The sequence below is a fragment of the Leptonychotes weddellii genome, chromosome 3, assembly GCF_054177405.1.
Source record: "Leptonychotes weddellii isolate Sample4059 chromosome 3, ASM5417740v2, whole genome shotgun sequence".
Classification (NCBI taxonomy): domain Eukaryota; kingdom Metazoa; phylum Chordata; class Mammalia; order Carnivora; family Phocidae; genus Leptonychotes; species Leptonychotes weddellii.
In genome coordinates, this window is record NC_138371.1 from 128,449,016 (window position 1) to 128,473,813 (window position 24,798).

Sequence of the window (24,798 nt, forward strand, 5' to 3'; positions counted from 1 at the left end):
CCCACCACCAGGCCAACCCATCCTCCCACCCCCCTCCCCTCTAGAACCCTCAGTTTGTTTTTCAGAGTCCATCTTCTCTCATGGTTCGTCCACCCCTCCGATTTCCCCCGCTTCATTCCTCCCCTCCCGCTACCTTCTTCTTCTTTTTTTTTTCTTAACATATCTTGCATTATTTGTCTCAGAGGTACAGATCTGAGATAGACTGTGCTTCTTGATGGGAGAAGAGGCAGAGTCATATTTCAAACTGAGAAGTCTGAACAACTTAGTACCTATTACTACAGTGGTTTACCATAGGAAGTAAAGGGGTTAGCTACCTGGATATCTAACAGAAAAGCCTCCCTGGCAGAAGAGACTGTGCACAGACCTAGAGGGGAAGAATGCTTGATATGTTCCTGGGATAGCAAGGAGAGGTCAGTGGGACTAGAAGAGAGGGAGCGAGCAGGAAGTAGTAGGAGATACAGTCATAGAGGTTCGGGCCAGGGTAGGATCTTGTCCTTGTAAGCTGTTATGAAGACTTACTTTTTTGTGTGAAAAGAGGAGCTAAGGCGTTTTAAAGAGGAGTTTTAAAGTAGGAGAATGATAGAATCTGACTTGTGTTTTTAAATAGATTACTGCTGGCTACTGCTTTGAGACTAGATTGTAGGGAAAGAAGAAGAGAAGCAGGAGGGCTCCTTAGACTACTACAGGGATGCAGATAAGAGCGGACAACAGCTGGCAGCACGATAGTAACAATGAAGTGGATTGATTCTCGGATTCTATATATGTTTTGAAGATTGAGCCTACAGGATTTTTTGACATATTGGATATGACTTTAGGACAGAAAGACGAGTCGGTAGCCAAGGTTTTGGTGTGAGCAGCTAGGAGTATTCACTCTCCACCAGGACAACTGGAGAAAACTGGGTAGAGTAGGTTTTGGAGAAAAGACCAGGAATTCAGGTTTGGATCTGTTAAATTTGAGAAGACTATGACATTTGAATGGAGGTGTCAAGTTGGATAGAAGAGTCGAGTTCAGGAGCAACACCTGGAGATAGAAATTGGAGAACATTGGGGGTACTGAGGTGGCTCAGTTGGTTAAGTGTCTGACTCTTGGTCTCAGCTCAGATCTTGATCTCAGGGTCTTGATCTCGAGGTTGTGAGTTCAGGCCCCACGTTGGGCTCCAAGCTGGGTGTGGAACCTACCTAAAAAAGAGAGAGAGAGAAAAAAAAGAGAAATTTGAGAACATTGAATGAAATACTGAGAGTGTTATGTATGTCTAAGAAGTATTTCCTGAAATGACTATAAGTTTAAAATACTTTTAAGTTTTAAAAGTTTCATTTGTGCCAGTGGTGTGGTTTGAAGTAGGGAAGAAGAGCGGCAGAGCATCCTTTATGATGATAGTAAACTATGAGTTTAAAGAAGTCATTAATTGTTCCATCTGTTCAGTATTATGAAACATGAAAGCCTCTAGGCTAAATATCTTATTTGAATATTCCTTTTTACTGAAACATTTACCAGTTTGTTTCTAATTAGGGAAGTTTATTGACCGAAGGCTGTGTAAGTAAAGGCCTGAAAGGGACAGAAGACCAAAAGTTGAGGAAAAGAACCATGATTGGATAATCAGTCCTACTCTTCAGAGAGTTTTTCTTTTTTGTTCACTCCTTTGCTCTCTGTGTCTGTCTCTCTCCCTTTACTCATTGTCTATTAACATAATGAGATGTTCAGGTGTAAGCACGGGGACTAACCCAGAAACTGTTCTCTCTCAACAAATGTAAAGCTTACTGCTCCAGCCTTGATCACCAGACAGGGCTGCCAGACCAAGCCTTAGCCAACCTATTCATAGATCCGGACTGTTCAGGAAAGTGAAGAAGGGGCCTTGCTTTTTGTGTAATTTAGACCTATACAGAAATGACCTGAGAATGGTTTGGCTTGTGTGGAAAAGAAGAAAACAGATTTATCATTGAGCCAATACTTAGTTCAACTTCCAAATGTTTTCATTCAGCAAATATTTATTACAGAACTGTTGTGGGTCAGGAATGCTATCAGGCTAAACTAAATGACCAGTGAGACATATAAACAAATGATTAAAAAAAGAACCCAAACGCTGTGTTCTTCACCAGATATTCCAGCACAGTGGGCAGGAGGAGTTATGAAAGAAATCAATTCACCTTTAGGTCCTCAAAACCTATCAGAGTGCTTTGCATATTTTATTTTATTTTTTTATTTTTTTAAAGATTTTATTTATTTATTTGAGAGAGAGAGAATGAGAGAGAGCACATGAGAGGGGGGAGGGTCAGAGGGAGAAGCAGACGCCCTGCCGAGCAGGGAGCCCGATGTGGGACTCGATCCCGGGACTCCAGGATCATGACCTGAGCCGAAGGCAGTCGCTTAACCAACTGAGCCACCCAGGCGCCCCCTGCTTTGCATATTTTAACAGTGCATAAGTGTATAATAGGTGAGTGCATAAGCAATGCGATTCATGCATCTGTTACATAATTTACAACATACAGAGGGAGGTACAAAGGAGAAAGTGACCATTTCTTCCTTGTAGTGATGGAGAGAAGGGCTTTGCAGGAAATTCACTGGGTAGGGAAGGCCTGCAAATGTGGAGTTAGAAAGCACAACATGCTCTGAATAAGTTCAGCAAAGCTGGATTGTGGGGTGTATGTTGGGAGGTGGGAAGGCCACAAGTGAGGCTACTATAGGGTAGACCAAAATCAAGATGCAAGAGTATCTTGTATTAGGGGGCACCTGGGTAGCTCAGTTGGTTAAGTGTCCGAGTCTTGATCTCAGCTCAGGTCTTGATCTCAGAGTTGTGAGCTCAAGCCCCACGTGAAGTTCCACACTCAGCCACTTAAAAAAAAATCTTGTATTGGAATTTATTCTGTGGGTACTACAAGGCTATTGAAAGTTTTTTTAAACAGGAATATTAAGAGGTAGAATTCATGAGACATTCTTAAAAAAAAACGCATTCTTGAATTGGGAAGTCAGATGTTGACAGAATTTTTAGTTATAAACATATATACTGGAAGTAAGCACAGCTAACAAGTCATATCATTTATGGTAGAATCTGTTTTATCCCTTTCAGATAACATATATGATCTTAGTGTAGGTACAACCTAAACTAGATAATTAAACTTACACTAAGGTATTCAAAATATGCAGGATGGCGTTGGTTGGTTTTTGGAAGAGAAAGAACATATTTTTGCTTTATGAAATTATTGCAAACATTACTTTTTCTTTTTCTTAAAAATTCTATTTATTTATTTATTTATTTTAGAGAGAGTGTGCATGCAAGCACGGTGGGGAGGGGTAGAGGGAAAGAGAATCTCAAATCTCTGACGGTTTCTTTTCTTTTTTGACTGACCCTTCAGAGTACTGGTCAGGTATTTTGTAGAATGTCCTTCAATTTGATTTTGTCTTCTCTTTTCTCATGATTATGGACTGAAGTAATGACTTTTGGGCTTTTGGTGTTTAAAAAAATTGTTTTATTTTCATTTTTATTTTTTATTTAAAAAATTTTTTTAAAGATAGAAAGAATGATCAGGGGGAGGGGCAGAGGGAGAGAGAGGGGAAGCAGACTGCCCGCTGAGCAGGGAGTCTCATGGGCTCAATCCCAGAAACCTGAGATCATGACCTGAGCCAAAACCAAGAGTCAGATGCTTAATCAGCTGAGCTACCCAGGTGCCCCTCATTTTCACTTTTAAAACTATAAAATTGCCCTTTTTTTTTCACCATACAGTTCTGTGAGTTCTAACACATGTATAAATTTGTGTAGCCACCACTATAATCAGGAAATAGAACAATTCCATCACCCCTCAAAACTCCGCCATGTTCTCCTGTTATAGGTCACACCCTACCCCCTAATCCGTGCCCCTATAACCACTAAGTTCTTCATCGTTGTAGATTGGTGTCTTAGAGAATGTCATGTAATGGAATCATAGAGTATGTAAGCTTTGACATTGGCTTCTTAGACTCATCATAATGCTTTTGAGAGTCCTCTAAGTTGTGTTTATCAATAGTTCATTCCATTTTATTGCTGAGTATGAATGTACTACTAGAATGTTTATCTCTTCCCCTCCCCCCCTTTTTGATAAGTATTTAAGAAATATCATATGTCCTCCTGGCACTATAATAAGCAATTTAAGTGAATTTTTTGTGAAACAGGGATTATCGTTTTCCCCTTTACAGAAGTGAAAACATAGGCATGGAGTTAAAGTAGCCCTAGGTCATACAACTAATTAATAGTGGACTTGGGACCCAAACCTAGGTCACCTACTCTAAAGCCCATGCTTTTGGACTACATGGCAAGTGCTAATGTCAGTTTTTTCATTTCTCTGTTTTGACCAGCAGTATAATTAAGAGCAATTGAAGTTCTTGTTTCTTTTTAACATATTATAAAGTTCCCCTTCTTTTTTTTTTATATTTAGTTTTTATTAAAGAGCAAATATAATAGAACTATAATTTTTTTCATGTTGCTGGTTTATAATCTTTGGGGCTAAGCATTCTGTGATTCAGTTCTTTTTTTTTTATGTTATGTTAATCACCATACATTACATCATTAGTTTTTGATGTAGTGTTCCATGATTCATTGTTTGCGTATAACACCCAGTGCTCCATGCAGAACGTGCTCTCTTTAAAACCCATCATCAGGCTAACTCATCCCCCACCCCCCTCCCCAACTGGAGGGTATTATGCTGAGCGAAATAAGTCAATCAGAGAAAGACATGTATCATACGACCTCACTGATACGAGGAATTCTTAATCTCAGGAAACAAAGTGAGGGTTGCTGGAGTGGTGGGTGGTGGGAGGGATGGGGGTGGCTGGCTCTGTGATTCAGTTCTAAAGCAGAAAGTCAAGCCAAATAAATCATCAGTCCACAAGCAATTCTGATTTAACATTGAGTACATCTGTTTATGAGAATTAAAGCCATAATACTAAGCTTTTTCTTAATCTCCTTGTAAACAGGATCTTTAATTTGTGTTATAGATAAATAATAAATATTGTATAAAAATAAACATAGTCTAAATTAGGCTAGTTTAAAATAAGAGGTTTGCCTTCTATCATATCTTAAATTTTACTAAGATTTCTTTCTTTTTTTTTTTTTTTTAGAGCTTGGAGTTTTGGGGTATTTGAGATGAGTTTTTTGCACTTGTGCTAAAAAGCCCATTTACTTAAATATCCTCCTGTCATAGGATAAAAATGTTCCTGGAATATTAGTATAGGGTTTCTTGTTTTTTTAAAAATATCTTATTAGTGAACAGAAATAAGTATAATTGGGTTTTGGGGAAACTTAAAAAATTTCCAGTTATTCTGCCTATCTGGTAATTTTATGTATTACTTTCAGTAAACTAAAATTTTGATGAGGAGACTTCTTTCTTACGTGTGGCCTTCGTGTGATATTTGTTCTCTGTTCCTCAAACACTATTCAGAGGACTTGGAGAGGCTACAAAATCATAAAACATCAGAACTGAAGTGGGTCTTCGACATGACCAGATCTCTGGGCTCTCCCAGTATTTGACAAGAAAGGAAATGGAGTCCCCGGCAGTAGTGTGTCCACAGTGATGGTTGGTCGTACCAGCTGCATGGTGTGGTTCCTGCCCTCAGACAGGTTAGCAGTTTATCCGTGTGGAGATGGACTTGTACAAAATTAACTGCGGTACAAAGTGGAATGTTCTTGGCAGTAGAAAGGGTACTGCTTTTCTTAAACGAGCCCTCCCCTCCCCCCTCAAATCTTTTCTTGACTGATTCACTCTACACAATTACTTTCTATTTAGTTTCTCACCTTTCATTCTCTGTTAAACGGTCTCTAATCAGATGTTTTGTCTTTTTTTTTTTTTTTTTTTTTTTACCTCTGCCACAATATGAAAACTCTTCTTTCAGAATTCACAGTGACGTTCATGTTGCTAAATTCTGCTGGGGTTTTTTTTTTTTTTTTTCCTCCCCTCCTCAGACCTCATTTTATTTGATCTGTCCTCAGCATTTGGCACAATTGCTCAGTCCCTTTTGGAAACACTTTCACTCAAATTCCAGGGTAATACCTTATTTGCCTTGTTTTCCTGTGACATTTTTGAATCCTCCTTCTTAGGCTTCTCTGCTAGCTTTACCTCAGCTCCCCCACCTCTAAATATTAGAGGATCCCGGGGATCTGTCATTGTTACTTTTCTAGCTGTAGCTTTAATATCAGATATACATTTATATCATGTATATGTTAATGACTTCAGTTTATATATCCAGCCCATACTCCTGCCCTGGGGTTTAGGACTATGTCTGCAACTCCAGGACAATATATCCAATTTGACATCTCCACTTGGAACATCTCAAACTTAATGAGTTCAAAACTGAGCTCTTGGGGCTCTGGGTGGCTCAGTTGGTTAAGGATCCCACTCTGGATTTCAGCTCAGGTCATGATCTCAGGCTCGTGTGATCGATCCCCAAGTCGGGCTCCCCATTCAGTGTCGAGTCTGCTTAAGATTCTCTCTCTTGCTCTCCCTCTTCTCTCCCCCCCCCCACTTGCGTGCGCACTCTCTCTCTGAAATAAATAAATCTTTTTTTTTTTTTAAGATTTTATTTATTTATTTGGCAGAGAGAGCACAAGCAGGGGGTAGTGGCAGAGGGAGAAGGAGAAGCAGACGTTTGAGCCACCCAGGCGCCCCTAAATAAATAAATCTTAAACAAACAAAACAAAACCTGAACTCCTGATATTTCCACACCCCAAACCATGATCATCTGTAGTCTTTCCTCTCTCAGTTTGGGCAACTGCAGTCTCTCAGTTGCCAAAAATGGAGTTTTGAAGCCTTTCTTTCCCCACCGACTCTTTTCCATCCATTTAGAAATTTTGTTGGATATTCCTCAAAAACACAGCCATAATTTGATCACATCTTCCTCTTAGGCTGCCTCCTTTGTCTAAGTCATTATCATCTTCTCTGGATTATTGCATTAACTTCTCCTTGCTTCCGTCCTTGCCCTGTTGCAGTGTGTTTTCAACACAGCAGTCAAATCTTATGACTCATATGATGAAAACTGTCCAACTATTAAATCTCTAAACAGTGAGGCTCTCCCAACAGTTTCTAGTATTCTTCTATTACTCTTCTCTTTACTTTCTTTACTTGACCCACACTGGCCTCCTTGCTTTCCTTGAACATTTCAGGCAAGCTCCCTGTTAGAGTCTTTCTCTGGCTTACAGGCTTTCTCTGTCTAGAATGTTCTTAAGATAGCTCTGCGTGGCTAGAGGTCTTCACTCAACATGGCAAAGTAAATCCTCCGTAGCTAGTCTGTCCAAAATGTCGTATTCTCCTCTTTGCTGTCTTGTTTTTTCCTTCTTTGTCCTAATTACCAGCATAGTGTATCTTTTATTTATATATTTTATTTATAATTAACATGCTCTATATTTAGTTTGTAATGTTTATCACTTTCTGTTGCTTAGAATATAAGCACCACGTGGGTAGGGATCATTTATTAACAGTGAGTCTCTTGCTATATGGCAAGGGCCTAGAACGGTGCCTGACACATAGTAGGTGCTCAGTAAATATTTGTTAAATGAATGAATACCTAGGAGTACCTCAGATCAGTCATTAACTTGATATTGGGCAAGTCAGTTCTCTCTGTAGATCTGCTTTCCCTATTTTTGAAATGAATTTGGGTTGGATCTGTATTTTTAGGCTTTCTTAAAACAACAAAGACTTAAATGTATGTAGTATTGTGGTTCCTTGAAGATTTTTCTAAGAATTCAACTGCTTAACAGAGAAGTTTGAAAACCATGGTACCAGGTTTTTATTTTGTTTCTAGGGAATCAAAGTTTGTTAGTTTGTTTCTTTTTCAGCCACAAGTGATAACCACATCAGTTCACATAGTTTTTTAATAAGGAAGATTTCTCTGATAGCAGAGTGCAAGGTGAATTGGAAGGTAGGCAGTCGGTGGTAGGGAAAGGAACAGTTAGGATGTTGTTGTGATATTATTTTTCTACAGCATGATGCAGTAGCAAAGAAGGACCTTATGTTTCACTCTAACTCAATATAAAAAATAGAGGATTTCCTCTCCACAACATTTAGAGATTATTGAATAGTAAGGTAACACGTGTCTTTTTGAGTGGCTGTTGTGTGAGGGCCACTATTTTTTGTTTGTTTTCTTTATTTATTTGAGAGAGAGAGAGAGTGAGAGAATGAGCTGTGGGAAGGAGCAGAGGGAGAGAAAGAAGCCGACTCCCTGCCGAGTAGGGAGCCTGATGACAAGGGGCTTGATCTTGGGACCCTGAGATCATGACCTGAGCCAAAGGAAACCGTTTAACCGACTGAACCATCCAGATGCCCCACTAACTATTTTAAATTCTAGGTTATATAGTAGCAGAGCAGTGGTTCTCATGTGCCTGGCACTACCCATACTATTGAATCTGTTTCAAGAGTAGGCATGAAGCTCCTTTAGGTAATTCAGAGGTACATCCCTCCTTACAGTCCACTAAAGTAAAAGATACATTGTCTTTAATACTGAATTTGTAATTTAATTGTAAGAGATAGAATATCATGTTTATATGAAAGTTGAGATTGCAGTCAGCATATTACTGGGGAGCATAATAAAGGATATAATTGTTCAATCAGTTCTTGGTTACTTTTGACAAGATAGGAAAGAATAACACCCAAAATAATACCTACAGTATCACCTTGTAACACAGGTAGCTACATGAATTCTGCAACATCAAATCATGGGCCAAATCACATTTTTAAAAAATATTTCAGTGCGTAGTAAAATCCTGGTACGCTGTAATTTTCCCTCAATGAACTATTCTAGAAAAGTTATGTATTCATGTTTCTGAGTTTCTGCTGTGTTTTGGGCCCCGTTTTACTGATAGGAATACATTAGTAAGTAAAACCAGCTAAAGCCATGGCCCCTTTTGACTTTGGTATGCCTCTTAAAACACTCAAAACACTTGTCCAGGAGGATGTTCCTTATGGATAGGTCCTAGTAATCTGTTTGCAGAAGAAGTGAAGGAGGCCTTGGTTTAACCAAGCTAGTGATAAATAATAGAGAATTCACTATCTGTCTGACATTTAAGCTCACATTTGGAAATGCACGTTGTTCAGAACCTGGGATGATACTTTGAGAGTTGTTGACATCAATAAAATTAATTCTTTCCAACTGAAGTATTTATAACACTGAATCTCATTCTTTTAAATTTTATTTTTATATTTGAGTAGTAGAGAATAGTGATTTTGGTCATTTATCATTTTAATGGTTTGATCTTTGCTTCTTCCATCTCTAGTAATGATAGCATGTTGGCTGCTGAACAAGGGGACAGATTCAAAGCAAGCCTTTTTTTAAGCCCAGCTTTCCTAGATACGAACATTAGATTGTTCTATATTTTCAGGTACTAGAAGTTTTCAGATTTGAGTTCAAAGAGAAGCAGTCACAATAAAAGGGAAGAAGAGAGTCCTCACTTACACAGTAGATTCCTTTTGCAAGTTCTATTTTAAAGAAAGAACAGAGTCGTAACTTTAGTTGGCATTCAATTCCCTCAATTGACCTAAGCTTGCTCAGCTAATAGTTAAAATATAAATGCTGAAAATTCCTCCAGGCAGCCATGAAAACTTTATATTAAGGTATATACTGACTTGATATATACCTGATTTTACAAATAAACATATTCACAGTATGTACAGGTACATTATATTTGCATCACAAGCCTAGGATGCCACATTTTATTTATGTAAAAGTTTAGAGATTTACTTAAACTTTCTCATCCTGAAGCATTTGATACTGACTGCTTCTGTGAAGCATAATAACAGTTAATGTTTATAAAGTACTTACTTGTACCCAGTAGAATATTAATAACTGTATTATGCATGAACTAGATTTCTTTTTAGTCAGGTTTACTGAGATACTGTTTATACACAGTGTATAGTTCTGATTTTTGACAATATATATAGGTCATAGAACCAATATCACAATCACTATTCAAAATGCTTCCATCACCCCAGTTTCCTTGTTCCCCTTTGTAGTCAGTGCCCTCCCCACATTCCTAACCCCTGACAACCACTGGTAGGAATTCTGCCCTTTTTGTTTTGCCTTTTCCAGAATGTCACATAAGTAGAATTATATAGTATATATTTTGACTCTGGCTTATTTCACTCCCTAATGCTTTTAGATCCATCCATGTGGTACCTGTATTTCAGAAGTTCATACCTTTGTATTGCTAATAGCATTCCATTGTATAGATATACCACAATGTGTCTAACCATTCTCCAGTTAATGGACATTTGGGCTTCCAGTATTTGGTGATTCTGACTAAAACTGCCATAAATATTTAAGTAGAAGTTTTTTTATAGACCTATATTTTCATTTCCTTGGGCATATATCTAGGATTGAGACTCCTGGATTGTCTAATAAGTATATGTGTATCTTTACAAGAAACTGCTAAACTGTTTTCCAAATAGGCTGTACCATTTTGCATTCTCACCAACACTGTATGAAAGGTATAGTCGCTCTGTATCCTCTCTAGCACTTGGTATTGTCAGGGTTTTTTGTTTGTTTGTTTGTTTGTTTTTAAGTTTTTCTCCTGGTATTGTGACTTTAATTTGGATTTTCCTGTTGAGTAAGGATGTTGAGATTTTTTCCTGTGTTTATCTGCCATCTGTATCTCTTTTTGGTGAAGTGTCTATTCAGATCGTTTGACCATTTTTTTAAAAACTAGTTTGTTATGTTTGAGTTATTAAAGTTTTTTTTATTAAGCATAATAATACATGCACTGGTTTTAATGCTCATAATACTCCTCTGAGGTGGGTACTTATTAGCCTAAATCACAGATAAAAAAGTTAGGCCACAGGATTGTTAATATAGCCCAGGAACACACAGCTAATAGGTAGCAGAGCTGGGATTTACACCCAAGCATATTGACTCTAGAACCTGTGCTGAACTGTTTGCCAATTTTTGTGTGTGTGTGGAGATTGATTTCTTGGGGCTGTGACTATAACCAGGATCCAGTTTCTGTAGGTGGTAATTCTTACAGGGACACCCCTGAGCAAAGGGGCAGTATATTGTAATAGCAACTCTGGAATCATTCCCTAGGAACAGCTAGGATATTTGTTGCTGTTGAAGAAGGGTAATTATTTTCACTTTATGTCTCTTACTTCACTTCTACATACTGGTGGTCAAAAGTACTTCTTTTAAATTACTTTTCCAAATATCTGCCATTATCAAGTAATGAGGTACTTTATATAAATGGATTTTCTCAATAGCAGAAGCTTCTCCTTTTTTATGTATCCATACTTCATAAGAGATTTCCCACACTTGTTATTCCCTTTGTCTTTTAAAGACCTTTATCATAATAATGCTGACTTCAAGGCACTTACTGTTTGGTGATATATTTAGGAAGCACATAGAACTTACTGACCGTATAGGATGGCTTCAGGTTTCAGGACTTTTAAAGTTATATTTAGGGGCACCTGGGTGGCTCAGTTGTTAAGCATCTGCCTTTGGCTCAGGTCATGGTCCCTGGGATCGAGCCCCGCATTGGGCTCCCTGCTCCGCGGGAAGCCTGCTTCTCCCTCTCCCACTCCCCCTGCTTGTGTTCCCCCTCTTGCTGTGTCTCTCTCTGTCAAATAAATAAAATCTTAAAAAAAAAAAAGTTATATTTATTTGTAGTTTTATAGGTTTTTAGTTTAGTTTTCTCTCATTATCCACTCTCTCATTTGTTTGTTCTGACATCATCCTTCACTATTCCCTCTTTCACCCTTATAACTTCTATTTCTAATTAGCTAAAAGATAATCAAATTATTGGGCTTACATGGATATGGTCTAAAATAAATTTCAGCTCTGGGAAACAACTTGGGAGTTTTCCAGTGAACATCCCCTGTGACTGTTCAAAGGACCTTTATTTCTTGTTTGGGATCCAAATAGTCATTCTAAATAAATGAACTCTAAAGTAAGCTAACCATGACGTTTGACAGTAGAGAAAGTGATGTGTTTTTCTCTTTAGCATAATTTTTTATTAACAATTTATTAAACCATGGGGATTATCTTAGTAAAAAGGTAAATCAAACAGTGTTCAGCAGAGTGGAACAAATAGGCACTTAATGGGCAGAAAGTCGGTTCACTATCATTATGTTTTGTAGCAGTTTGTAAAGTTCCTGTCTGAGTCAGTGACAGCTTGTCCTCTCAGCTGTGCCTCTAGTAAGGCGGAGTAATTACTTCCAAGTAATTAACTAAAGGAAGAAAACCTTGCCAAATCCTATTTACTTTTTGTAAAATATGAAGATGAAGGCTAGCTAGTGAGTAGCACTTTATCATGTAAAGCACCGTTGAAAGTGCGTAATGCTTTCAAGCCATTTTGACCAATTTAAGCTCTTACTTAGAGTAAATTAATAAATATTCACCCAGGGGACAGGCTGAGTAGTTGTACTAACATTGCAGCTGCTTGGGCACCTTGTCAGATGTATGAGGACTCGGAGAGCAAGGCTTTGCTGTCTTTCATTGGCAGCCTTAGGACCAACCATGTAGGCTGCAACATGGTGCCTGGCACGTGGTAGGCTTTTATTTGCGGAAAATTTTGCTTAAAAGGTAAAGAAAACTGTGACTATCGCTTGTAAGTAGTAGAATCATGAACCAGGATTGCATTGGTGATTTCTTTAAAATAGAGTCTTTTAAAGCTTGCAGTTCCACTTAGAGTCACTTTGCTCTATTTTAGTTTCTTACTAACCCTGGATTTGTTTTAAATTTTATAAATCAGATTAATTCATACCTACTTTTCCACTGAACTTTGAATTAGGAAATTAGAAAGTAGATTTTATGTTTAGTGAACTTGTAAATTGCATCTGATATTGTAGTTTGCTAGCTTTCCAGATTACGTAGCAATATACCTCTTTCTTGTAAGGGTTAATGAGTAGCCTGGTTAGACTCACCAGCCCATTGTTACATTAAAAGCCAGAAAATTTGCTGTCTCCCTTCCATTCCCTCCCACATCGTTTATCTTTTCATAGTTTTACTTTACTTGATATATTAAGATAATTTTTAAAAGTTGAGATTTTATTTTTTAAAACAACATACGGTTTTAATTTTATTTCCTTGTAGATCCTGATTCCTTTTTGTTGTTGTTTTAAATTATGGTAATTAACATGAGCTGAATAGTGGTTTAATCAAGGTAGATCTTGCTCCGTGGCTCTACATCCCTCTTTTTTCTATACCTCTCCTCTGTTTTTACCTGTAGATTTGCATGTTTGACCTAGCAGAATAATTGGGTCCACAGCAACATGGGCGTGCCTCCCTTAGAAACACTTAGTTTCATGTATGACTCATAGGCTGAAGCACAGACACCACTTCCCCAATCTACAGGAGCCATTTTAACAGCATAAAACTTGCCGGACTGCTTTTTATTTTCAAGCCCAAAGGACAAAAAGAGAACAGGAATATTTGAAGGTAACATGATTTTGTGTGTTTGCTTCTGGCTGTTTCCTGAGCTGATAAACGGAGGGTGGCTCTTACCTGTCGAAGAACATGGCTGGATGTGTTCTTTAACTCTCTGAAAAAATGTGTGTAGTCAGTCACATGCCTGATTGCACTTAACTGCGAGGGGGAAACAAAGCTTTCAAAATCTGGAAAGTTTTAGATCTTCTTGGAAAAGCATTTTTTATGTTTTACATGATTTTTCTTTCTTTCTTTCCCTGTATGAGTTGAGAATAAAGGAGACTTTCTTTTTCATACCACAAAACAAAGTTCGGTCAAATTTTCATTTTTAAAAAATCTAATTGTATTTATGGGGAGAGCCAGAAAGTTAGAGTTAAGTAAACTGTACAATTCATGTGTGATACAGGAGTTAAGAAAAAAATTCAGAGGCACTGGTTCTGTTTTGGCATTTTGGTTAAAGGGAAGTCAGGGGACAACTCAGTCATAGGTGTTGCTCATTGACTGTTCTGTCCTTTTCTTTTTTCTTAAGTTAATGAAATTATACTAAACATTAATTTTTGAAAAGTAAATAGAAGTTTAAGGAAAATGAACAGTCATTTAGATAATAAGTAAAAGTGGTTATTAAATAAAGAGGAAGAAAGAACAGTTCATTTACTGTTAGAAAAAAAATAATAAAGTTTTATAATTCACATTGGAAACGTATTCTGAGAAACAACCATAGATGCATGACTAGCTTCTGAGGAAACATGTAGTATTTCAATTTGTGTATAAAGAAAAAGTAAAAAGTATTGGCCTTCCTTCTATATTACTGTTCTTAAAATGTGTTTGTTTTGAAGCAAAAAAGTAATACCTTTTGTGTGAAAGAAAAGATTGCTCAGTCTTTTCCTGGAATATTTATCATCATTGAAATTACGAAGTTCTGGCTAGCGTATATTCTGGTGTGCCTTGAAGTTCTCGGTCCTCTGAGAAGCTGGGTGCAGTAGTATTTTACTTATGAAAGCTATTTATGAAGTTAAAATTTGAATGAAAGTAAAATTTGAATGTTCAGTGATTATGAATAACATTTTTGGAAACCAAAAAGTCGTATTACTGACTATAATGATATTTAGCTAATTCTTTGGAAATTTGCTGTTAACTTTGTAAGTGCTTGAAGACCTATCAGATAAAAGGGAAGGTATAAAGGCAGTTAGTTATGCTCTTGGAAAGGATCGTTACATTAACAGATCTCAATTCTGTGGTTTTGCAAGAAAGGCATAGCAGACATTTTACCAGTTCAACTCTGAGCCATTTGCTATCATCTTGCTGGTTTAGTCAGCCTTTGAGTAAGTAGTGGCTGTATTTACTTCTACTCTGGTCTGTGTGAAAAATCTAATGAAACCTTTTTGCCTTTTTTTTTTTTTTAAGTTTTTAAAAGCCAGTGACCCATCAGAGAAAAATCTAGTGGTACACAAATAACCAAATAGTTAAGATTTTATTTATTAAAGAGAAGTAGAAGAATTTAGTTTCTTAAAATTAAGGGGCCGTTATAATTTAAATAAAATGGTACGGGTCATATATTTCTGTCTCTTACCCATGTGACAAAGACTGAAGTGGGACTTCAAGGAGAAGGGAAGGGAAAAAAAAGCATGGAAGCAAGGGACGGCCAGAAAGACTTATTTAGTAGTCTTCTTCCCACTCTTTTCCTTTCATAAGGTTGAATATAAGTTTAAATTGAGTCATCAGAATTAAACTTAGAATTACCCATTCAGAGAACTGGAGCACTGAAAAAGACTGAAGATCGTTCAGTGGCCTCACTTTTATAGATGAAGACACAGTGGCCGGAGGGGTATTGTGACTCGCTCAAGGTCGTGCAGCGCTTAGTGGCTGGAGCTGCTCATGCTAGTCCACACTAACAAGTGATGCTTTGTTTGAAATGGGCTCTGTTTCCTTAGGAATAAATAAAACCTTAATTAAGTTGGTTGGTGATAATTTTGGTAGCAAGATGCAACCAAATGATTCTGAAAATGTGTTCAAACAAGTTTTCTTTTTCATCAGAAGATGATGCATTTATTTAATTTCTACCACAGCTTGTTTTCATTATTATAACTTTTTCATAGTTGAAGCATTGTTTATGACATTGCTTGTTTAAAGACGGGTCTAGGGGAGATGGAAATTTAAGGAGTTGGGAATTTACTCTGAACTTGTAGATACAAAGACAGATTTATTTCTGCCTTAGTTCTATCTCCTGTTCTTTTAGGAAGGCAAATACTGTTTTAGTAAGATGTCTTATTCTTTTAAAGTGTGTGTGTGTATGTGTGTAAAACTTTGCATATGAGTTTACAAAATCTAGAAGTCTCTAAACTCTGACATTATACTCATTTTGAACTGAAACTTTCCAGAATTAGTAATCTCATTCCATTTGTTTGTCATATCTTCTACTCCTTTGAGAGTTTACTATGCATACTCGGCACTTTTAGAATCTTCTGGGCATACAAAATCTTTGTTAACTTTTTGATGTGTTTTATTGGGGTGGTTGAAATTTACTTTAGATCTGCTTTAAGTCTGAAATTTGTTTTTTTAAAATTACTTTGCATGTAACTGTTGAATCTCCTAAGTCTCCAAGTCCCCTAAGCCAATTCAGTATCAGACCCCCCACAATGTGGTTGTCATTGTCCTAAAGAACAGACAGCACAGAAGTGGCTGGAAAACATGGGCCCTCTCCTCACAAACTTAGATTCTTTTTTTTTTTAAAGATTTTATTTATCTATTTGAGAGAGAGAGAGAGCAAGAGAGAACACAGGCAGGGCCAGGGGCAGAGGGAGAAGCAGACTCCCCACTGAGCAGTGAGCCAGACCTACGTCTCAATCCCAGGACATTGGATTCATGACCTGAGCCAAAGGCAGACGCTTAACTGCTGAGCCCCTGAGCCACCCAGGTGCCTCACAAACTTACATTCTTACTGGGAAAACAGGGCGTGGTAGCATCGGGTTAAATAAGAATGGAACCAAACCACTGTGAAGTTACATTCAGGCTTAGACTCTTTAGGTAGAGGTGAAACATGACTGAAACTTACAATAGGGAAGAGTATGGCTCTTTAGGAATTACTAGTATTGAAGAATGAGTAGTATTTGTCTAGGTTAAGAGGAGTGTCTTCACCAATGAGAATGTAAGCTCTTTGAGGTCAGAGATGTTTTATTTTTCTCTCTTTTTGAACCATTGACAAAAGTACGGAGCACATACGAATACAGTTACGATTTGCTGCATCAAAACCTCGGCTACTCAGTTGTGCAGATTCTGCTAAAGTTAGGGGTGGCAAACCTTTAAAAGGCATGTGTCCCTCAGCTTCGTCTGTCTGATGTCTGTACATCATAACCATTCAAAGAAAAAATGAACACCTACCTGGTAGTATATGTTTTAAAGCAGTAATTTTCAACCTTTGGTGTAACAGAGAATCACCTGGTTCCAACCCTGAGATTCTGATTCATTGGGCCTAGGGTCTGGTTTATCAGTCAGCATTTTTAATAATTACCCTAGATGATTGTGGTGCAAGTGCTTATAGGCCACACTTTCAGAAAAAGAGTACAGGTTTAGGAAGAGCAATCAGTTACTTAGCAGTTTAATATTAGAATTTTTAAGCAACAGGGATATTTTGAAGCCTGCAGCCTCTGGTAAGTCAAGAAAGTGACTGGAGTAGTTTATTATCAATATTAGAACTTATTCAGCCTCTTCTCCCTACCCCAGTTATTCCTTTCTTTATTCCATTTTTTGCTATTCTGTGTCTTTAAGCTTTGTGGCTCTCCCTTTTTCTGCTTCTCTAATTCTGCTTTTCCTCCTGTCACACCCAAACCCACCACTATATTGACCACAGTAAATAATTAAGCTAATTATTTTTTTTCCAAATGTAGTTAGCCTATTCTTTATCTCAGTGAACCATCACTCTCCCAGTGTTAGTTTTTTTAGTACCATCTGGTACTTCATGGCCTTCTCTTCATTCACTTATCCTTGGGTTTCTAGGCAAAACATTCCCTTCCTGATTTAAGGTAGCATTTATAGCCTTTGAAAATCCTTTTCTCCTGGGAAATAAACTTTTATTATTGGCAGTTGTTTGAGTCTGGGAAAGAGGTTTTTTTGTTTTGTTTTTAAGAACCATGTAATGCTTGGTTATGATTTTTGAGGTTTCTTTGGACATTTAACTCCATCACTGATTGCATATTTGTACCTTATATTATATACCATCTAATGGAACATAGGCGGTCACAGACTCCTGTAGGGATGGGAAGAACAGTCATCAGTTGGATGGTCTGAAAATAATTACTGTTTCCGTTGTTTGGCCAGAATATTTTGTTCCTCTTCAAGGTAGCAGGAACTAGTATGACTTTACAAGATAAAAAGTCATGTAAAGTTCATTATCTGTGTGATGGATGCCCAGTCATATAGTGGGCCTTGTGTTTGTGCAAAGTTGTATAATTTAAAAAAATCTAAGTTAAGGAAAATTTCTTATTTTTTGTGTTTTGGAAAACAGTCCTATGAACAGTGAAACTAAAACTAAAAATATGAGGTGTTGAATTAATAACTTCATGTGCATCTTATTTTTTTAAATCAAAGTACTAAATGGAAGCTTATATTGTAATGGGGCATTTCATTCTCTTTTTTGTTTTAAAACTGAAATGTACATGTAGGAGAATCTATAAAACATATACAGTTTGAATATAATTACAAAGTGTTTACCTGTTACACAGACAACCTAGGTTAAGAAGTAGGCCCCTTATGTTAGAAATCCCCCACTGCTGCCCCATGTTTGTTTCTTCTTAAAAATAATTACTATACTGACTTTTGTGATAACCTTTTCATTAAATTTTTACCCCTTTGAACTTCATGTAAATGGAATCACAGCGTATATATTCTGTAGTGTCTTGCTTTCATTCAACTCTGCGAGATTTATCTTAATTAATTTTAATTGCCATGTTTTACTCCATTGTCTGTCTAGACCAGAATGTATTTACTGTCTTTTGTTGATGGCATTAGATTATTTCCAGTTTGGGAACATTCTTGCACACGGTTCATGGAACATATGTGCAAGAGTTCTCTAAGGCAGTATTATCACATTGAGGTATGAGAGTTGTTTACAAAGAGAGTGGAGAGAATGGATAGTTCAAGATAATTTAGAGTTCTTCATTATCTTTCGTAGGAACAGATGCCTGCCATTGATGCCTTCTTACCCATTCAGCATCTTACTATGGTGTATTGTCCTGGGGGGTAAAATCCTCGAGGACCCTAAACAGATGGGCAATTGATGCATTTCAGAGTAAGTTTTAGACATCAACATATTTGACCACTAAACACTTTAACCTGCCTGTCATTTATTAACTAAAGTTATTTCAAACAATTTTGAATTAAATTTTTAATAGAAGAAATACAGTATAGTCCCAGTTATGTACATAAAAACAATGTGATTTTTGATACATATGTATTGAAGCTATAAAAATACAGACAGATAGGGGCAACATCAAATTTAGAATAGTTGGGAGGGATAAATGAGATTAGAGAGGGATATATAGGAGGCCTTAGCTATATGTGGCTTTCTTTCCTTAAGAATCTGAAACAAATTATGGTACAATATTAGTGTAAATAAAGCTGGGTGATGGCTATGTGAATGCATTCTCTTTCTCTTTGGTTGAACTATTTCATAATAAATTTTGAAATTTTGCTGTGTAAGGGGTAGTTTATTTTTGCCCCACATTTATAAATAACTGAGGAATAATGTTAATTTGATGAGGAACAGAAGTTGATTTTTTAAAAATGGTGAGTAAAATCTTCATCATAAAGTATGTTAACTGCCTGCTTCAGTGAAAGATTAGCTCGATTCAGAACTAAGTTTTAATGACTGTGTTTCTGTCCCATATAACTAATAAGATGGCTCTAGACATTCTGATGGATAACTTCCAGTTGAGATCCATTAACAAGTTGGAGTTTTGTTTGCTAGAAATAATTTAGTATTTAGAACCATCCCACATTCAAATATTATTCATAAACACATTTCAGGGGCGCCTGAGTGGCTTAGTCAGTTAGGCATCTACCTTTGGCTCAGATCATGATCCCAGGGTCCTGGCATTGAGCCCCGCATCATGCTCCCTACTCATCGGGGAGTCTCCTTCTCCCTCTGTTCCCCCCTCCACCATGTGCGCGTGCCTGCTCTCTCTTTCAAATAAATAAAATCTTTAAAAAACACATTTCAGAACAAAAAGATTCATAAGACACACACAATTGATAGGATATTAATTGACACTATTGATGAACTTCAGTAGGCTGTTACCCCAAATTAAACTTTTGCATCTAACCAGATTTATTGACATAATGTCTTCATCTTGCTTCCTTAAAATTCTTACTATAATGATAGCAATTCCTGTATCTTTAGTGATTTTTTTTGTCATTATAAACTTGATATGGAATCTCTATGTATGAGGTTTCCAAAATTTAGTAATGTAATTGTGGGAATTGCTCTTAAAAAAGTGAAAACATAGGGGCGCCTGGGTGGCTCCGTTGGTTAAGCGACTGCCTTCGGCTCAGGTCATGATCCTGGAGTCCCGGGATCGAGTCCCGCATCAGGCTCCCTGCTCAGCAGGGGGTCTGCTTCTCCCTCTGCCCTCTTCCCTCTCGTGCTCTCTGTCTCTCATTCTCTCTCTCAAATAAATAAATAAAATCTTTAAAAAAAATAAAAAAAAATAAAAAAAAAGTGAAAACATAGATCTTAATCCAGGTTTTTGCTTTCATAATGATCTCTTGGCTCTCTTTTTAAGATTTTCCCCACAGTGTATGTCTAAGTAATGGCAGAAATGGCAGGGACAGAGAGGAACAAATGGAAGTAGAAGTCCTAGGATTTTATAGTAAGAAGGATTCTTGTTAAGTCCTGTAGTTCAGGAGTCTCCTGAACTTTTTTTTATTAAATTCCTTTTCAATCTGTATAATCTACTGATTCGTTCAACAATTATTTATTATCTCTTAGGCATTATTCTTGATGCTGGGGAATATATCCATGAACAAAACATAGAAACTTTATTCATACATTATATACATATACTCTATTAATTAACTTCCATTTAAAATGTATTCTAATGTACACAAAGATTAGAGAAAGTTACAGATAAATTAGTGATCCTCAAACTGCTTTTGGTGAGACACTGAGATGAAGAAAGCAAACTAGGACTTATATATATATATTTTTAATTTCTTTTCTTTTTAGAACTTATATTTTTAACAGCTTTATTTTACCAAGGAAATGTATCCCAGAGAGTTTTCTTTTCAATATAACGTTCTTCTGAGAAAGGATCCCTGTAAAGGGCATTTAATAAATAATAATAGCCCATCCTTGTAAAGAATTCATATGTTGACAAATATAACCCCATGGAAACAAAAGCTCTTCATGGTCCTCAATAACTTTTAAGAATATAAATGAGTCTTTTTTTTTTTTTTAAAGATTTTATTTATTTATTTGAGAGAGAGAGAGAGAGCACATGAGATGGGGAGGGCCAGAGGGAGAAGCAGACTCCCCGCTGAGCAGGGAGCCCGATGCGGGACTCGATCCGGGGACTCCAGGATCATGACCTGAGCCGAAGGCAGTCGCTTAACCAACTGAGCCACCCGGGCGCCCCAAGAATATAAATGAGTCTTGACACCAAAAGAATGTTGCATGATTGCAACCAGTGTTTTAAATATCATTCTTACAGATTTTTTTTTCCATTCTTAAATTTTATTTAGGAAACTATGGTTAAGTAACTTGCCTAAGATTGGATAATTTAATAGATCACTGATACTTACCGCATTTGATTTAGTCTTTTCTCCTATTGATAATAAAGCAGAGTTTTACATAAATTAGAGTTTAAAAAAAATCACAAGTGTTCTAAACCAGAGGTTTTTTTCCCTAATGATGAAGATAGATGATCACTTTTACCATATATTTATTTGTGCCCTTCCAAGTTCCTTCCACAAATAACAGCAAACGTCACTAAAATTGGGGAGAGTATTGGGGCACCTGGGTGGCTCAGTCGGTTAAGTGTCTGCCTTTGGCTCAGGTCATGATCCCATGGTCCTGGGATCTAGCCCCAAGTAGGGCTCCCTGCTCAGCGGGGAGTCTGCTTCTTCCTCTGCCTTTGCCCCTCCCCCTGCTTATGTGCTCTCTGGCTCTCTTTCTCTCAAATAAATAAATAAAATCTTAAAAAAAAAGTTGGGGAGAGTATTAAGTTATTATATTTATATTTAATATGTTATCAACTACAGTGATTATTAAATATGTAATATATATTTAATACAATTATACTTATATTTAAATTATTATATTTAATGTTAAAATATTAAACTTGCTAGTAAAGGGATGCAAATTAAATGAAATTACTTTTGCCCATCATATTGACAAAAAGTCAAAATACCATTAAATGTGCCTGCATGTATTCTGTTGATAGCAGTATTAACCAAAAAGCCTTATGGAGAGCAATTGACTTCTATCAGATGCTTTGAAAATGTACCTATCTTTTGACATAATAATCTCAATTGTAGGACTCTATCTTAAAGAAAATTTAAGAATGGGAACAGTGATGAAACTATGAAGATACTTGAACCACTGGTTTTTAATAGCATAGTAGTTTACGAACTTCATATCTTCCCAAAATTTGTTTTCTTTATACTCTTAAAAATTATTGAGGATCCCAAGAGCTTTTTTTTTTTTTTTAAAGATTTTTATTTATTTATTTGAGAGAGAGACTGAGAGAGAGAGAGCATGAGAGGGGGGAGGGTTGGGAGGGCCAGAGGGAGAAGCAGACTCCCCGCCGAGCAGGGAGCCCGATGCGGGACTCGATCCCGGGACTCCAGGATCATGACCTGAGCCGAAGGCAGTCGCTTAACCAACTGAGCCACCCAGGCGCCCCCAAGAGCTTTTATTCATGTGAATTACATTTATCAGTATTTACCAATATTAGAAATTAAAACAAAATTTAAAAATATCGATACATTAATTTCCTAAAAAATAATAAACTCATTACATGTTTACTTAATTATTTTTATAAAAGACAACTGTGTTTTCAAAAACAAAAACTGTATTGAAAGGAGTGCAAATCTTTTTTTTGTTTTTTTTTTAAAGATTTTATTTATTTATTTGACAGAGAGAGAGAGCACAGGTAGGCAGAACAGCAGGCAGAGGGAGAGGGAGAAGCAGACTCCCCGCTGAGCAAGGAGCCCGATGTGGGGCTCGATCCCAGGACCCTGGGATCATGACCTGAGCCGAAGGCAGACGCTTAATGACTGAGCCACCCAGGCGCCCCGAAAGGAGTGCAAATCTTTATTTAATCTTTGGCTTAACAGAAGATAGTTAGATTTTCATATCTGGTTCCACATTAAATCTGTTGCAGTATGTTGCCTTTGTTGAAGAATGTGAAGAAAATTTGGCCTAATACAGATGTCTAGTTGGAAAAGGGAGATGTATTTTAATAGCCACTTCAGATAATTTTGTGTTTTTACTTTGATACTACACAAAAACTCAACAAATGCTAGTTTCTTAAAGGTTAGTGCAAAGGGACTCTGAAACCCTATCAATGAACTTTTTGTCCTCTGTAACGTTAAAATCCATTTGTCTGTCTTACACTTTGATGAATTAATGTTTTTCTGAGACAAGATTTTATAACATAATTAATTGGTCATCTGAGTATTCCAAATGTTGACCTAATATTTTTAAAAATCACATTTTTAAATATTATACCAGTCTTATCAAAAAGTCTTTTAAGTGTTGGAAAGCTAATAAGCCCAAAGTAGTGTACATAAGTTTTCTAAAATTCTGATTTGCAGTTGAAAGTTCACATTTTATCATTGGTGACAAATGCTTTTGTTTTCCGTGAAGTGACAGGGTCACTTTATTCATTTTTGGGAACATGGCTGCCAAATACCCAGTTATGAATAATAAGTAGTTCTTTGAAGTAAAAATGGTGTTCCATGAAAAAAGCAGCTAGTTTAGCTCACAACTAAAGTAATTAGTGGAGAGCCTGGCTGGCTCAGTCAGTAGAGCATGTGATTCTCCGTCTCAGGGTCGTGAGTTCAAGTCCCAAGCCCCTCATTGGGCATGGAGCCTACTTTAAAAACAAAAAGCAAAAAAGAAAAACAAGTGGTGCTTTTTGTCAAGACAACCATTCTGTTTTAGAATTTGACAGAAGTACTTTATGTGTACTTCCCATTTTATCACTCACAGTGTTAAAAAGGCATGTATTTAATGGTTGAAATTTAAGAAAAAGTTTTACTCTTCATCAAGGACGTTCTTAAGTGAAACTGCCTTCTTTTAAATGTGAGTGCCTCGTGGTAAAGAATACAATGACTAGTATGGTTTGGTGATATAGCCTGATTCATGCTAAGGCTAATATTTACATCTACCTTTGCTTTTGCACTATTAGTGTAAATGTGACCACTGTGAGAAAAGGCAGATATAGTACCCTAGTATTACTATGAAGATAGTTTTGACCTCATGAACTCTCTGATGAAAGGGCTTCTGGATCCTCTGTGGGTCTGACGATTACATTTTGAGGACCACTATAAAATGGCAACATTAGAAATAGTCCAAATGTCCAAAAATGGGGCTTGGTTAAATAAGTGATGGTACTTCTACACAATTATATGATAGTTTATGTTAAATATGAACTTATTATACAGTATTTTTCTGTGTTTCTTTTTTTCTGTGTTGGGTGCCCTCTTTAGTGAGGAAATCAACATTTCTCGAAGAAAGTGAATGTTGATTCTGACCCTCAACATTTCCGTTTAGTTGGTGATTTTGTGATTAAGGAAAGGGAAATTAAAAGGCAAAGAAGGCAGTTGCTGGCTTCTCTTCCGGTCTGGGATTTCTGTGTAGTGACTTTGAGTTTAATTTTCAGTGTAAAAGGAATTGGCAGTGGTATCGATCATTTTTAAATGCTTTATAGAAATAGGTGAAATAGGCCTTCAGATTCACTTCTTCCTTGTAGATTCACTTCCTCATTTGGCATTTTCTGATTTACATTTTCTTATTGTGTTGTTCTTAATTGGGAGAACTTTGAGTTGCTATATAGTACTTAGCTTCAGAGTGGGTTAAAGAAGTGAAGTTTCCAGAACAAACATAGAGATTTTCTCATTGCGGTTTAGAACATTATGCTGATGGAACCATCACTTGTCAATGGTGGCGCTGTAGCCTACACCTTTGAGGCAAGTCAGAAAGAGACCATTAGGGTTAGACCTCAAGGCTTCTTGTCAAGATTTCCACACATGGTGTTCTTAAGGGGAACCATCCGTGTTCTGCAGGAAGTCACGACACTTTTTATGAGAGGCATCATTGAAGATAGGCTGCTGTCTAGATCTTAGATATTTCTCTTTGTCATAATGGAAGCCTAATAACCATCCATGACTTATCTTCAGTAATAATATTTTTCTAAGCACTGAATTCTAGA

The 24,798-nt window shown here is 36.9% G+C and overlaps 1 protein-coding gene across 6 annotated transcripts in view; it reads left to right on the top strand.

The window, feature by feature from the left end:
- ELF1 (E74 like ETS transcription factor 1) overlaps positions 1–24,798 on the top strand; it is a 108,297-nt gene that overhangs the window by 15,579 nt on the left and 67,920 nt on the right. Inside the window, exons 1-2 of one of the 6 annotated variants that reach the window (XM_081814979.1) lie at positions 12,972–13,381; positions 18,537–18,653. The exons of 1 other annotated variant lie outside the window; for it this stretch is intronic. The gene's annotated coding sequence lies outside the window, so the exon portion shown is untranslated. Of the gene's footprint in view, positions 1–12,971; positions 13,382–18,536; positions 18,654–24,798 lie in introns of those variants that run through there. 4 more of the 6 variants (XM_006741211.3, XM_031036589.2, XM_031036592.2 and 1 more) reach the window with 4 other exon arrangements.